We start from the raw sequence: 15,416 nt of genomic DNA, 5'->3' as shown, positions 1-15,416 counted from the left end.
GTTTTTAATGTCTGACAAACCAGAAAGAGAAACACAGCCTATCTCATAGTCCCACATTTTAAACTATGCATGCTATGAGATTATAGTAATAAACAACAGATCCTGTGTCTGTACATAGGAAAACAAAGAACAGTTCTTTTTTAGGAACTCTCTGTAGGAAGAACATACAATTTAGTCAACAAGCGAGCTGGAATAACCTCTTGTATTCCTTCCAATGACTACAGTTTAGTATTTAGTAGAAGGAATGTTTTTGTTCTTTCTTTGTGCTTTTTCTTCTGTCTATCCTCCTCCTCTTTCTGGCATAGCATGGATTTCTTTTTCTGTTCTTGCACCTGGTGTGACAAACAGTATACCCACTATTTTAACATGTTCTAACACACAGCACTTTTCTTCAGACAGCTGCAAGTGCTGTGCTCTCTGACCAAGGAGGCAAGTCTCTGACCTCTCACTAATGAACACAGGCAATCAGACAGCATATGATCCTCCAAGTACCAATTTCTTCTAATGTCCATGATGAAAAACTGTACAGCAATCCTAGTCCAGCAATCTTGTCCTGAAATTCCCCCTTCCCCTGAAGCTCATGACTTCATAGTAAATATGGGGTAGCTACTTAATTAATTTGCAAAAATGTATTATGTTTTCTTTCTTTCAGAAAATCTGAAACTGTTAGTGGAAGAAATGGATGAAGTTCAGCCAAAGTGTGTTACATTCTAGATGGCTTCTGATGATGAACAAATGTTAGTTTGGCAACAATAGGAAAGATATCCTTAGAATAAGTTTCATTGTAACAAATAGCTTTCCTGTTCTACAAAGCATGTACACTGTCAAAGAAGAAAAACATGGGATAAACATTTTTGCGTTTTGGGCCTGAATGTCTCTGTGTACTGCGACAACTTCAATTCATCTTATAGACAGGTTTGGCGAGGAAAACAATTGCTCAGAATAGAAAAGGTGGGGGAAAAAAAATCCAAATTAATACACATCCAAAGCTTAATTTTAACTGAATGCACTTTTTTGTATTTAACATTTCCTGGGATTGTTAACATACCACACAAAAATTTCTCATTTTAGTGATTTTAATTCTTCATGGAATTCTTCTCATAGCTGTTTTTTTCATAGCTCTCTAATACTCTATTAGTCTGGATGATTCAGATTTGCTTAGTATTGAAAGGCAATGTAAACTTTTAATAAGCAATCTGCACTGGAACTTGGAAACTTCAGAAACTCATGAAAATATAAGAGGTTTTGTTGAAAGTGAGCACATCACAAGGTAAAGAAATGTTTCTTTGATAGGGTGTTTTACACTCCAATTTACATCATGTTACAATGTAAATGCAAGTATACGACAATCTAAATACAGTGTGAATTTAATGGAATGAAAACTTGTTCATAAATTAAATGTAAATTATTTTGAAATGCATTTTCATAGGAAACTGATAGAATCTGAAGAGCAGTAAGTCACAAAACATACATTATGCTATCTCTTTCTCTTCAGCAAATACCGGAAAGGTAATCATCAGCTGACAGAAAATGAGAGCAACATTTCTTGCATTTTCAGATAGTAATTATAGTCCTTAAATGCTAGAGACCTTACGAAGGTTGCAAATAATTTATGGGTTTTCTTGGATGCATTTTTAAAAAGAATATACTTTTAATAATGTTCTTTTATTTTTAAAACGTTTAGTTGCAGATGAAAAACTTCTAAATGAAGGACACATCTACCCAAAATACCAAGTTGGATCTGATATACGTTTAAATTGGCAGTTCCCTAGTATCCTTCAGAAATTAAATTATACAATGAAACCAGCAGGCTTTTTGGACCTAAAACTCCCACAATTACTCCAGTTACTTTTGAGAATTAAAGTGTTATTAAGACTTTACTGTCACCATGAGTTTGCGCTATAAATTAATCCCAGTTTTATTCCAAAAGGCATCTTTGCAGCGTTTTGCAACATGTTGAGAATAAATCTACTTTGGATCAGCATAAATGGAACATTCCATGGACAAGGTAACTTACTGGAAACAGTAATCAATGAATAGAGAATGAAAGGAGCTTCATCAAACATCCAGGTTAACCCATATCTGTTTGATTACATAAAGAGAGGAAATCTGCCATCTGAGAAGAGTGATGAAGAGTCTTAAATTTAGAGGTAAATTTTTCAGGGCTTGAATTTTAGAAATTATAATGTAAAAAAAAAAAGTTAAAAGTTGCTGCTGCTTTCTGAGACTAAATATTGTGCTTGATACATTAGTCAAATAAACTTTTGCTCAAAAGGATGATTCTAATACTTAATGAAAAGAGCTCATGGTACCTAAGTTGGAAAGAACAGAGGAAAGACTCTTCTAGATTATTTTCTCTGTCTGCTAGCACTGGAAGATGCCAGAGTGACATTGCCAAATATCTTGATCAAGATTTTTAGGTGGCACTCTATCTTATCTTAACACTGCACATCCATCTGATAATTCTGAAGAGAGGTGCATTTTTTGGAAGGTAACTACTATATTCTTCTGTCACTAAGCCACTTGGAATATTGATTTCTCAGAAAAAAATACAATGACCATTTTTTCAGATATTTAGTGTGTTGAACCACTGGCTGTGCTATGCTTCTTCCTTCTTTTGTCTTTACCCCAGCAATTTTAAGAAGTCAGATACACACTGATGTCACTGGGGCCTCTGGGAGCTGGACAGCCCTAGAAAATCAGATTTCATGTTATCTGTCTTCAGGAGATTCACAGAATTTCCTGATGTACAGGTAACAACTTAGCAGGACAAAAAATAGTATTGCTTCAGATTTTCAGATGTTCTACTGCTGGCAAGTTTTGCCTCTAGTAATAAGTACTTGACATTGCAAGATACAATCACTGACCTGCCAACCTAGCTGTGCTCAACATCTTAGAATGACAATGTGTGCTACTTTCTGTAAATGTTACTACTCGCATGGAAGAAATATATATTTTGGGTGGTTTCTACAGTTTAGCTCAGAAACATCTCTTCTATAGTGCCAGATGCTGATGATATACACAGTAATTTGTGAATTAGACTCTAAACTCAGTTCTTTTGGTGGTTTTATGCTACAGAAACAACATACAGGAAAAATATAATTTTCTTGTAAAACATATTAACATACAATCTGTGTGAAAAATAAAAGTAGAAGAAAACAATATTATAAAAATCTGATTTACAATTGAACCCAGCTGAAAAGGAATTCTGGTACAGTACATGCAACTACAGTGTAATGAATCAGCTCATAAAATTTCTGAATTAATTAGTTTTTGTTCTTTAGTCTGTATTTGTCACTGAGTATTCCTCTTTGTTATTTGTTCCTGACCTCTAATAGGCTGCCCGCTTTTCACATAAAACAAATGTCTGCTTACAGATTTCTAATATATTAAGCAAAGTGAAGTAGTTATTTACTGTGCTACATGCCCCATTAAAATTAGCCTGACAGTACATTTGGTTGGGTTTAGCAATACAACATAGCAGAAAAATAGGAAATCAATAGAATTGCTAATATGTATTTTGACTAAACTGAGGTAACCATGATGTAATTAAATCTATAGATTTTCATTAAAAAAAATTAAAATCCACCTTTCTAAATTATGGGGCTTCCATTTATGAGATACTGAAATGCAGATCCCGTAAGTGAGGAAAACCAAAATCAAGCGTAATTCAGCTTTTACATAAAAACGTTTAGCTAAATTCAGTTTTAAATGATGAATGAAAAGAGAAAAGTTGCTGATCTATCATAAACATTATCATCCTATTTAACTTACTAAACAATTCCATTCTAAATAATTACAGTATTTTCAGATTCTTGGCATCATAGAAGAGATATTTCTGCAGTGAACTGTAGAAATCATCCATAAGCAAAAGATGTACTACTTTAGAATATTATGAAACAAAATTACCCAATAGTGCACCTGTTTTACCTGTTGTACTTTAGGAGAAATTAAGGGTGGCAGGTATAATAGCAACAAACTACTTTAGTGGTTGGAGTACACAATAAGAGATGGATTCTTGACACAGTCAATAGGCAGGTATATTTATATCAGAGAGTCAATTTCTCATATTTAAGTAGGTCAATATTACCCTTTCAAAACGGTTACAGATCACACAGTGAAATACCAAAATATTGTCAGAGGATTATACTACAACCACCACAGCATCACAGTAAAGCGTGATAAAACAGCTCTGATATCTATTACTGAAAAATACAATAAAGACTGTGAATATCAATTATTTTTACTAGCCTCTCCAGAATGAAAATTTGGCTAAGCTTTTAAACTGGACAATTTCTGCTATGAACTCCTAGAGGTGGCAGCTGCTCTTCAGCCTCATAGGAAAATAAATACATTTGGAAGCACAGGGTGCCCTCAGTATCATAGGGGGTATTGTTTGCTTCTGATTCAGCAAAGGAATTTTATCCCTTAGCCAATGAAATTCTCCAGTTTCTTTCCCTTCTTGTTGGTCACTCAGACTGTGGTTTGTAGCTCATGACAGAGAATTTGCCATTTTAATAATGTCTCAGCATCCTGTTATTTCTGGCTTTATCTGTTCTTCCCAACTCTTTATTCCCACCATCTTCCTTCTATCCACTCTGACTTGATCATCTCATACTGGATCAGGCCATTTCACCATGCTAGTTTCATAGCAAATCTTAATCTTTTTGTAAGATCATACTCACTAGTAAGAAAACCAGCAGGATGAAACTAGTATTGGACCTGGCCAAAGAGAATGGGAAGAAATGTACAACTGCTGGTAGGAGAGAAAGAGGAAACAGGATGTAAATTAGATTTGGCTACTGTGGAACACTAACCATGTACAAAGAATCTAAGCCTTCCAATGTCAGTCCTCTAAGATTTTGTATATTCTGCTGAATATAAATTGAAACTATTTCCAAGAAGTATACATTATTTATAACTGATTCCTTAATAAACTATAGATTTTAGTACAAAGAATCAAATGCAAAAACACTATTCATGTCTTGTTTTAATGATGACAGTGAACTTAAGAAAGAATACATAGGTCCAGACTTAAAGCAATCGTTTTAGTCTCCAAAAATAAATTCAAAGCATGTACAATATGTGCTACACTTTCCTTTTACCCAAAGGAAGAGCACTCTAAATTTCCACAGAGCCACATTCACTGTCCGCCTTCCAATGCCTATTTAAAATCCTTTGTCATGATGACAAAAACCCATGAAAACCTCATGTACACAACGGCTAGGTGGCTGTTTTTCTAACTGCTGTTTTCACACTGATGAAAACAGACTGGTTTCATACTGGTTTGATGTTCTCTTGTGCTTCCCCTGTGCATGTGTTTTTCTTCCTCTGTTAATGGCAGAATTGCCCTCTAGACCGTGAGGTGTTTTGAGTAAGGACTGTCCCTTTGTAGAATGTTTGCACTGTGGGGACCAAGGAGTCCAGGGATCTGTAAAACTCTACAGAGGAGACCACTTGGCTTCATGGGGCATAGGGCCTGGCTATGGCACTTTCTTCTTTCCCTATGCTTGAAACATTCTGCAGGAAGGAGTCAGTGAGCATGAAGAAGGATCTCGAGCCACTGATGACATCAGATTATTTGTTAGTATTAAGCAACCCACCTTTGTTCTGATTCTGTTCATTCTAGCCTTTTTCTGTTTTATCTCATACTATTCTCAGTTACAGACATAGCTTTTTTCTATTTCCTGCTCTATCTTCTTCTTTCACTAATTCTTCCATATGGATTTTTCATTTCTTAAATGAAATATTCCCTAAAAATATTTAAGGCCTTTTTAAAGCCTTGCACCTTTGGCTTTATGGGCAATGTAGATCTCCACTGCAAAGAAGCAAGTACTTATTTATGGGGCGCTAAAAAAGTGCAGTGACAGAAGCAGAAGGAATTTTTATAGTCTTGGTGAGGCTAGTTCTTGAATATATATGTATTGATCTTGGGTATTGCTAATAAAAAAAGGGTGAAAACTGGCAGAGGTATAGCCAAAAATCACAATGTCTGAGAAAATACCACACAGCTGTGAGTGTTCCAAAGTGCAACACTTCCAAAGCGTTTCAGCTATTAAGAAGAAAGACTGAAAAGTAACTTGTACAAAAGCAACTTCATGAAAAGAAAATACTATCTACTAAAAACTTCTTTGATTGTATGAAGAGGGATATCACTGAAACAAAATGCTGAGCACCAAAGTCAAATTCAAATGAAAATTAAAAACTCAATTGAGCTTAGACATGAATTTCAACAATAAGAACATCTGGCTACTAGAAGAAATGCAAACCAAACAGGGCTTCAAATAAGGTGTGGCTGCTTTTGTGGAAACTAAAATTCAGTCAACCTTTGAGCTCTCCTTTTTTCAATAAGAGGCACATTTTATTCAAACACACATTATCGGGCATCAACATTGGTGTTGATGGTCTGCTTATCTCTTTGGCTTTGACATCTATGTATCTCCTGACATTCAGCCACTCCACAGCCTCAGATCTACCAGTCTTGCCTGTGCGTTCTCCTGATTCCAAAGTTATTGTGCAACGGCTGGCTGTTTATTATAGACGATTCGTTTGAAGTACTGAGTTAAAATATAATTAACTCTTCTGAAGCCTCAAAACCTCCGTTCAAATCTGAGGCAAAGCAGAAAGTTGACTTATCTCTTATTGCTTAGTTACTATAGAACTTACTAAGCATTGATACTTTAGGAGGTCTGTTGCTTGCTGAGGTTTTGGGGACCGGAGCATTAGCAAAAATAGGCTCCTTTCATCTCACGAAACATAGTAACTACAAATTTTGCAATGCAATTCAAGAAAACTGAGAAATATGGGTCTGAGTTATTTCAGGACATTTGGTGCATCCCTCCCACAGCAAAAAAAAATGCAGATTGCGACTGCATTAATGAAACAAACAGAGCTAGAGCATGGCCAAGCACTGCTCCAGTACTTCCCGTACTGTTTAATTATTAGCAGGCTTCCAAGCACAAATACTGAGCCACTAGAGAACAGGCTAGGGATATTTTATTTGCTAATAGAGACATAGCCATAGAATCTAAGGCTATAAATACATGACAATTTTCTCCCCTAAGAACTGGATTAAAATATCTCTTTAATAAATCTATCCGGCCCTATCTTAAAGGCCATTGTAGAATCCTGAATATGATACATAAATTGTTCCAGGGCATATTAACTACACTTGCAATTGGAACTTTGGGATGCTAGCAACTTTTAGTCTTTGAAAACTGCATTATCCTCTGTTGGCAAAATTAAGAGCTAACAAGAGTTTACATAATTTTTTTGTCACGAATAGCTATCTATGTCAAATTACTAAGTTCTTCCTCAATAGCTTCTGTAGTGTATAAAGGACTAAACTAAAAACTGTAAATTTCATGTTTCAGGACATCTTTTTTCCTAATTCTTTGAAATCTCTCAAATATTTCATGTTCTCTTTGAAGTGGGAATATCAGCTTTAAACACAGCACTATCACAATAATTTTAATGAGCTATGCACAGACACGTTCACTTTCTACTTGATAGTGCTTCTCTTATAAACATTGTATTATCCCATTTGATCACACACAGCACTGAGAATTCCTGTTGAGGCAGTGACCTTCAATGACCTTTGTTTCCAGGCTTACTATGCTTCACCTAGCTATATTAAAACAAATTGATTTCTCTACTAAATGGTGATTAGGGAACTTTTGATTTAATTTTTTCATACCAAACATTGTTACTTGCAAAGGTTTTGTAACCTTACTTGTATGATCAATCACACCATAGATGAACACAAAGCCAGAAAATAATTCCCTCTGAGAGACCCCTTCACTTAGGGCCATTGGTATCTTCCCAGAAATTAGTGCATTTTGATATTTGCTTCTGAGGCTCTCACTAATACACCTAGTATACTGATAAATTCCATGTATTACACTTCAGTGTCATACATTGTCAAAACAAATCAGCTGCAGATCCACGTAAACCATGTCAACATGCATCATTACATGGCCTGTTATAACAGTCTTATATGAATTGGTAGAGTTTACCTCTTCTGTTTATTCTAATTTTCATTTGTCAAAACCATCTTTACATGGAATTAGAATAATTTGAATTATTTTGGATATATTAATTGTAAGCCCATAGTAACAGTTGCATTAAAAATGTGGTTAGGATTAATTCTCTTATTTTTAATAGGTAAAAAACCCCCAAACATTCTTCCTTAATGTTTTCTGTGATTCAGTGAAAAGATGAGAAGTTAGAAGATTTTTTTAATAGGACTGATTAAAACACAACAGAACAAAACTGTGGCATAATACACTACCTTGCGTTTCTCTAGCTTCAAGTACTTAAAACTTCATAAATATGTTATTTACAATATATGTGAATATCAATCAAAATACTCCAGGAAAGGTGTGTGATTAATCAGCAACATTAAGTATTTCTATACTCTTTACCCATATTTCTCCCTACTTATGTTAAAACTTGTGAGAAAACAAAAACTTACAGAATTATCTTGCATTTACATGCAAGTCACATATTCCAGCCCCCTTTGCTACTTGTCAGATGTTTCACTTGCTCTCAGTCTGGTCCCTGATGCTCTAAAGTGCTGCATGATAGGAGATGTGTATATACAGGTAGATACAAATACACACAGGCATCCTAAAACACACCTATGTATGTATATACTTGCCATCACAAGAAAGACTCTTTTATAAATTTGGATTGGTTACTTGAACTTATGCGTGCAAATATGTTACAATTTCATGATTCCTAAACTGGTGAACGAATCATAGTCATGATGATCTGGGTTTTAATATTTGCATTTAGAGCTTGGTATCAGCATCCTTAACAAGTATCAGCGTGTCTTCTGTAGTTGTAGCAATTACAGCAAAACTAGAATGCAAATTTGGTCATTGGTTATGTCTTTTGCTTAATTTGTGGTTAAATCCAAAGGATGGAGAGGAGGCTTTATTTTACAGAGGCCAAAGTTCAGTAAGAATATAATAAAACATTGTCAAAACAAACTTTTCACAATGAAATTTTTAGTAAAATCTCACTTCTTTAATTAATGTTCTAATATAGCCAAGCAATGTTAGAGAACTAAACTCCCATAATATTGAAGAATTATCAGAATACATTGGATTATATTTTAATTTCAATCAAGATAACATCATCTATTTGATGCTGATTTAAGAATACATGCTCAAAACATTTGATACCTAAATCAATAATGAAGAACATGTGATTTCCTGCACTTCTATTCTTAGTGATTCATTTGTAAACTGCATAGAAAGAAAATTAAGAGAATGTGTTGTCACATACCATGTTCTTTGAATGGAATGAAGTTTTTATTTGAAATTACAGCATTCTTTTCAGTGCAAGGTTTTGGTGAAATTTCTTGAGTGGCCAGACAGCCCTGAAGGTATATCAGCTAAAACTAAGTTTCTGAACCTGTAATTCCACATGCAGAACTGGTTTATCAGCTCTCAGAACTGAATCAAAACAACTCAGTTTCTCGACCTTTTTTTTTTCCTTAGTAGTAGAATTTTGTGGCCTAGTTCTTGTGTTTGTAACTTCTTTTGCCATCGAAAAAACTGCAGAAAGAAGCTTTTTAAGAAGCCTCAAAATATATTTATCAGCAGCTATAAATAAGCTATCATTTCCACATATATGTACTCTTAAACTGCATGTCATGCTAACGTGTTAGAAAACTCCTTATAGCAGAAGATAGTAAACACATTCCCTACTCACATTTCCTTCACATGAAAAAATGAGATGTTTCTGCCCTACAGCATCCAGACATTCTTGTTGTTTCAATAACAAAGAAAATAAATAAATCAATAAATAAACCAACACAATAATTGCAGGAGGCCAAATCCTAACAATAGCAAATGTTATCTGTTTGCATTATGAACAAGATTCGCCACAAAGAAATGTGAAGAGAAAACCAAGTGTCACTGAAGTCAATAGCAAAACCTATGCTAATTTCAATACTCAAGAGTTCGAAATGAGAGTTTAAAAGTAAATAGGCATGTATAATTAAAGCTGAAACTAGACACATTGATTTGCAAAGAAATGAAAGGAACTGCTCTCCAAAATTTAAAAAGAAAACAAGTTTTTAAAATTACTTTTCATATACTGTCAGTGCAGGTTCTCACAGCATTGCATTTATTCTTTCGTTACATGGTTTCTGAAAGCCTGTGAAACCGGTATGTGCAAAGAATCTGTGTGTTAAGGTAAGCCTGAAGAGGACATGTTCAGAATCTTGCAAATGAGATGACTAATATACATGAAACCATCGGACTCAATATCCTGAGGCATGAGCATACTGTCACCACTGACTGGTGACTCAGAAGTGCAAATGCTTCCTTCAATCTAAAAAACATTAATGTGGGAGAAAGACAGATGTTACTAAGGAATACAGGACTTACTCTACAAGGATGAAAATTATTTCTCTTCCTGTATGTAATCAGCAGTACAAAAAAAAAAAGGGATAAATGCTTCTGAATAAGTAAATTTCTGTGTTTGTTACTCTTCCTATTGTATATGATTTGTATTCCTGTAAACTATTCTCTCCATGCTGTTACAGAGCTAAAAGCTGAACCAACCCATTTTCCATTAGCTGTTTTTGATGTGAACAGTTTTTACCTAGAGACTGAAGCGATGAAGCTCTTTTACAACTAGAAGGTAGTTTAGCTAAACGTATTTTCTGTACCTTGTCTACATTGCTTTAAATTGTCTAGTCCGATACTTATCTTCAGTTTTTCATCACTTAGATTTATTTTCTCCAACATGAACAAAGCACGTTTGATCTCCAGGGGCCATTATTACAACTGCTAAATAAAGGAGCACAAGGTAATTGTGTAATGCTATTTCATATCCAAATACTCTTTGGCCAATATGTCTCTTCCTTTGATATATGATGCACATTTCCAATTTTTACCACGTTTACAAAGCTTACTGTCTATTTGTGTCTGTGTTCAAAGAAAACTGCTGACTGAGATCTACCAGGAGTTTATCTTGTTACCACTGATTTTATCTTCCTCCTGCCTTTTTCACAATTAGTACTGCATATTTTGAGATTAAATCTGTCTGGAATATGCTCTATTCTATTGAACAATCTGCAAACAACAGAGAACAGCAGCATGGTACTGTCACCACTTGGAATGTAGTAGGCTGATAATTTTGCTCATAGAAGGCTCACAGAGATGCAGAAGAAACATGACATTTTCTTGAAATAGGCTAATATAAAGATATGAAAGGCAGATTTTGAGGTTATTACTGAGGGGAAGATTGGCCACATGCAAAGACTGTTTATACAAACTGTGTGCAAAACTGCATATACTAGAGTGTTCTTGGGAAGAAGAAATATTTCATGGTCATTCTAATTACCAATCTTTATGAAATACGGTGAATGGGAAATATCTGAACTTTCAATCAGTGTAGAACAACAAATATATTTTCAAAAATTTATGAAGTGAACCTGGAGTTTGAATATCTGAAAATATAATTTCCTTCAATTCTATCAGGCACTTCAATAAAAGAGGTCTTTCTCTGCAAACAGTGCCTATCATAATTCTTGCAATTTCTCTCAAGTCTAATTAAAAAAAGTCACTTTGATAGCTCATTCCACCAGATGGAACTGTTCATAATTCATTTGTAAATGTTCTTATTCAGACATTAGCACATATATTATACACAGCATGCAGAGTATATATATGGTGAGAGTCCATCACGAAGACAAAATAACAGAGCTACTAAGCACCCTAAACTTTTTCTAGACAGCTTTAACTAAAAAAAAAAAAAAAAACCAAACCAAAAACAAACAACAAAAAACAAACAAAAACCCACAAAACAAAACAAAACAAAAAAAGTGGGAAGACCAAATTTTCGTGAAAAATTCATTTAGAGTAGAATAATCAATGTGTCCTGTTTGGTTAACTGCTTAGCCTTTTTTCCTCAGAAGACTGACTACTCCCTAATGTCCAAGATTTTGCTTTCTAAATGTTTCAAAGTTGAATGTTGTTTAAAAAGGTATTGCCTGAATAATAAGGATTGGTAATAGGCATTTTGGAACAGGAAATAATTGATTAATACCATGGAAAGCAAGGAGTATTTCCGAACAATCAACATGCATACATTCTTCCTGTCACATACAGCAGCTTTCTGACTTCTCTATTTTTCTATGGAAACTAGCATCTTTACTGTGAAATTATGTAGCATACTTTACACAAGCAAAGTGTTGAGATTAAGAGCCAGATGGTTAATGAAGATTAAGTGAAAAATATCTGATTATATCTAACTAACTAATAAAGGAGATTTCTTGCACAGTGAACAGGGTAGGTGAGAAAAGAACCTCCACCATGAAAGGGGATAGTCCTACCAGTTCATGCTGGAACTCTGTGTGTAGGATTACAAAAATAAATTCTCTTAAGCAGACTCATCCTCTGTCCTCTGTGGATAGACCTTATGCTGAAGAGGGACCTCCTGAGTGAGAGAGCTTCAAATCACTTTTTAGCAGGTCCTTTACCAGAGGCATGAAAGCTCTGCTTGGACAAAGTAGAGAATCAAGATGTTTTGATCTGCAATTTTTTTTTAAAAAACCTGCTTCTTAACTGTTAACAAATTCAGGAAAAAAATGCAGACATCTAATTATTGTGATTTCATTGGTAATAATTGCACATAACAAGTCTCAAATATACACTAGCTTGTTTGAGAAAGTGACTTGAAAGATGCAATTTACACAACATGTGCATTGAAACAATATAGTCTTTGATTCTACAGAACACTTATGGAGATCGGGTATACAATGACAGTCAGTAATGTTCAACTAGAAGCTAAGACTTCTTATATCTACTAGATGTTTTATGTACATTCCTTGGGAAATGATGGCATTTTTCGGAATGCTTTCCTGCATTTTATTAGTACTTAAAAATGTTACAAAAATAAATAAAATATATGTTATAGAGTATATAAAATAATACATAAATTAAGGTATATATTATAGCATAATACTGAAAAATATTATAAGACTTCTTAAGCATCTCTTTTCAGGTACACTAATATTTTACTTAAATGTTATTAATATTTAGTATTGAGAATTTATAGCAAATTTAAGTATCATTTTATTTGTATAAAGGTGTGAATGACAGCATGACGAACAAGCTCCAGCTCCCAAAGATAAAACAAAGCTCAAGAAGTGGATGAAAGTGAACCATATATCAATGGCTGTCTCCTTTTGTAGATCACTCTATTTAGGTGCTTATTGCTATAAGCTAACTGTGTCTAATTTGAAAAGGAATATTCCACATTGACATGCTTGTAAATGCATCCCCAACCAGCACAGATGGCATAAAATGCTTAATGTTGTTTTCACACGACATGTCACGCTGTGGGAAGATATGGATGGAATAAATACATTTTATTTTGTCTTCTGACATTTTTCCATATTATTTAATTATTTGGAGAATAGTTTACAAGAGAACTTCAGTATGAAGGGGTTTTATTATATACTCACAAGTGACTTCAATACTTTGTCAAAAGTGAAAATATATTTGTGTGGCCTGTAAATAAGATAACATTAGGTGGTACTTGGTTTAGCTTATGTATTTTGCCCAAAGGAACAGGTGATTATGAGGTTACTTTCTCCTTCATCCACATATTCTGAACAGTCTAAATAATACGCGATTATTCAGATATCAATGGATAAATTCAGAAACTTTTTCTTTCATTGCCAGAGAAAGTAAAGATTGATTTTATCCTATTTTCACTATGTCTATTGACGACAGAAGAAAGAAACCAACACAAGTTACATGCAAAAGCGGAAAGAAAAAAGGACAGATTCTGTGTCAGCTCTGTGCAGATGCAGAGGAATCAAGTACAATAACCTTTTACATGCAGCAGTCAAGAAATAGCACTGCACAGATACTTATTTTTTCTATTGCAGAACAAAGAGCCTGAGTTCATGCATCACTGAATGTGAGGCAGCAGCTTGCCATCAGGGACTGGCTCTTGGGGAACCCACAGGCAAAACAATGCAAACTGTAATTAGAATACTTTTCTCTCCCATTCTGGGAATAAACAATCTTTTAATTGTTCAAGTTTACACAAATAACAAAATGCTCAGCTGCGTTTTACTAACTAAAGACAATACAGTAGCAGTCTTGTTATAAATAATATATATGCCAATGTAATTTAGGATTTCTAATTAATGTAGAAAATCTTTAAGCATTTTCAGCCTCTTGAATTGCTCAAGCACGCATTTTCTGCATACTATAGGACTTAGATTCTGTAATGTCTTTTCTTGTTAAATATTTTCAATTAAATGATATTAAGTATGACCACTTTTGAAAGTGGTCATACTTTTAACTTCCCTTTTCACAGCTTTCTAACTTTATATTAGCTAATATGCTGGGGAAGTAGTAAAAAAAAAATCTGCTTGTCTGACCTCAAGTAATACCTACAGAATTTATCAGTTTTATTTTGGTCCAATAAAAAATAGCAGTAGCAATTTTATTCCTTACAATTATAATTACTTTATAGTAATGGAAGTATTCACATTTTAAGTTAGACCTCTCCAGTTATGTTTCTTCCTTACAAGCCCTTTCTACCTTTAAATTCATTATTTACTTAAAGAGACAAAACACATGGAGAAATTTAATATGTAATATCAATGCATAGCCTATTTATAAATGGATGCTATATTTCAGAAATGAAAAACAAAGCTATTAATATTTTATTACTACTCTCAATTATGCCTCTAACATACTGTGCAAGGTATTTCACTAGCTGGGGATGAGTTAGGAGATCTAGTACACTTCATCTGAGTTTTATGATCATTGTGTTTGGAATGCATGCTATCATAACAACAACATGTATCAGACTAACACTATTTAATATTAGATGATTAATAAAAAACTAATTGCAATTACACACCATAGTCAGTTTGATGTGAAAAAAAATAGTTCATTATTTAGAATTTGTGTGGGTAAGAAGAATGGCCATTGCTTGTCCATTGAACAAGCAAATGAAACCAATAAAGAGTGTGCTTTTAAAATCTTTACCACATATGACAAAGTAAAACAAAGCTTCATATACAGGCAAAGATTTAAACTATTTTGGTTACCTACAGCATATGTGCTTCTTCATAAGAAGGCATCCAACAACACTATAGGTACTAATTTCTGTTCTTCAACATTATTATCTTTATTTTAGAATACACCCGACAAAATGACTGAAGACATTACAAGGGCATAGCTTGCAGTCTTTCTGTGACACAAGCCAGCCTTGAATGGATTTTTATTTCCTGTTACCGTATATATCTTACTATATATTGTAAAATTTTAATGTAGAGGAAACCTTTGAGAGAGATTCCTGACAAATGTGACTTGGCTAGAATTATGAGTATTTTTGAATCCATTAATCCCTAGTTCAGCTGATTTAAGTGA

At 34.0% G+C, this 15,416-nt stretch overlaps 1 long non-coding RNA gene across 1 annotated transcript; it reads left to right on the top strand.

Annotated features, from left to right (window-relative positions):
- The first annotated feature begins 10,003 nt into the window (after positions 1 to 10,003).
- Positions 10,004 to 13,263, top strand: LOC148224289 (uncharacterized). The gene is made up of 3 exons (XR_015802302.1): positions 10,004 to 10,656; positions 10,746 to 10,824; positions 13,109 to 13,263. It is a non-coding gene; the product is annotated as an uncharacterized LOC148224289 (long non-coding RNA).
- The last annotated feature ends 2,153 nt before the right edge of the window (positions 13,264 to 15,416 follow it).

The sequence above is a fragment of the Sturnus vulgaris genome, chromosome 3, assembly GCF_052056855.1.
Source record: "Sturnus vulgaris isolate bStuVul1 chromosome 3, bStuVul1.hap1, whole genome shotgun sequence".
Classification (NCBI taxonomy): Eukaryota; Metazoa; Chordata; class Aves; order Passeriformes; family Sturnidae; genus Sturnus; species Sturnus vulgaris.
The sequence above is the reverse complement of the archived record's forward strand: the minus strand, read 5'-3'. Positions and strand labels throughout refer to the sequence as shown.